Raw genomic sequence first — 1,956 nt, 5'->3', positions numbered from 1 at the left:
GAAGTAGACTTGATCAGTGAGTTCATTTACAATGTACAGTCGGGGAATCTGTTGGTGTTCCAACTCAAAAACTACTGTTATTTGCATTTTTAGTACGCAGCTCAGTGGTAAACGACTAATTGCGTTTATTGTTTCGTTTACGGAACCCATTGTAGAATTGGTTATTGGTTAGTTATTTATAAGAAGTGTGTCTGGTTGCAAGAGACAAGACAATTTTTCTGTAAGTGGGACACCGCGGATTTCCGTGACTATAATTTAAGTCGATTATAACTTATTATCATAAATGACCGTAGGGTTCCACTGCCGACACAACATACTAAAACTTTTTGTGGGAGCAATTTCTTTGAAATTTAACATCCAAATTATTACCAAAATAATTATCTTTCTTAGTTCACTTTTTACTTAATTAAATGTAAGATAAACTTATCAATTTTAATCGTGAAAAATCTTGTTATATTTTGTGTATGGCCTCTTTTTATAATTCAAAGACTGAAAAAAATCTAATCCAACCATAGCCAACTAGACTTTATTCTTTGACATTCACTTTTCATGTTTGTCAGGTAATGTCAGTTATTTATTTTGAATTAAATATGATTTGTATAATTTTGTGTTTGTAACAAAATTTATGATATCGTAATATGAGCGATAGAAAGACCGACGACGGTAAATACTAAACATCCTTACGAATTTCGTTATTGTAGATACAAAATTATTAAATTTCGTTTGACTTTTTTAGCTGTTTAAATTTGTCGCAAAATTATCGGTTGATAGTTTAGTCGGGCGAATTATGCGACGCTAGTGTACCGAATTCTCATATGAATAAACTTTTCCAAGACTTGTGGAGAGTCAGTGTAAGAATGGAAGTGCGTACATTGCTACAGATTTGGTTTAATAATATTTTGGCTTGACAGTACCATGATTAAAAAACCGTAGTCTGCAGGGACTCATGATTTGTAGTAAAGAGGAGTAAAACTATACGAAATACCTGCGTTAGTAATAATTACTTTGGATCACTTGGTAAAATAATTAATTTTGTTGAGTTTAAAAGTTAAATCTAAGGTTTTGTGTACAATGAAGTTAATAATGCACTTTGAAAACAACTTTAACTTTATTTAAATTTCTAAATGACGTTAAGTTAGCGAGTTAAAATATACAAACAAGAAGAAAACATACTCTAACTTCCGTGATATCTAATAAAATCACTTTATAATATTGCCTTTTTTATTGACATAACGAAATTTCTTTAATTTAACATCATGTTGAAAACTCACCAAAGACCTAGATTGAACTAGATTGAACAAAAGAATATTCGAAGCGACCTAGTATTAATATTGCTGTAGTGTTATTAGTGGGAATTTTGTAAGTCACCGTCACCTCGTTCTCGACTCTACTCGACATTATCGTCCGAGATTTACAGAACCTTTATATTTCAACTACATCTTTTACCTTGTTATTATTGATATTTTAAGTTGATTATTCTCGTATTTTGTCATGGATTACGCAAAATGTGATGGTCACTATATTGTTTTGAGATGACGGAAGACAGATCGATTTGGAGGACTAAAACCTGGTACCTGTCCGGGTTTTTTTTTGTATTGAGTGAGTGTTTGCCTCCAAGAGGCATTAACAAATTCACCGGGTTTGAGGAGGCAGAGCAGATGCGTTTAGCGTAGCTCTAACAGCCTTTCAAATAAACGCGATATTAAGTTAACCTTAGGAATAATATGATATACCATACTTCGTTTATATACTATACCTCTTGTTTGTCGCTTATATTGTTTATTCCTAAGTTTAACTTTATGCCTCGGTTCTTTTAAGGCTGTTACTATGTTCGAGGACTGAGGTGCCTCGGCATGATTATTGTATTGGGTTTCGTGGGACAAGGAAGGGTGATATAGGTTATAAATGTGTATGTGTGGACGCAGCTCGCGGCACGTGGTCGTCGGGTGAAGCGTC

The 1,956-nt window shown here is 33.4% G+C and overlaps 1 protein-coding gene across 1 annotated transcript in view; it reads left to right on the top strand.

Moving 5' to 3' along the window:
- LOC106110232 (tyrosine-protein phosphatase non-receptor type 9-like) overlaps window positions 1–1,956 on the top strand; it is a 38,689-nt gene that overhangs the window by 31,241 nt on the left and 5,492 nt on the right. The window lies entirely within an intron of this gene.

This window comes from Papilio polytes, unplaced genomic scaffold (assembly GCF_000836215.1).
Source record: "Papilio polytes unplaced genomic scaffold, Ppol_1.0 DF824247.1, whole genome shotgun sequence".
Lineage (NCBI taxonomy): Eukaryota > Metazoa > Arthropoda > Insecta > Lepidoptera > Papilionidae > Papilio > Papilio polytes.
Note: the sequence above shows the minus strand (reverse complement) of the source record. Positions and strands in the feature narration are given on the sequence as shown.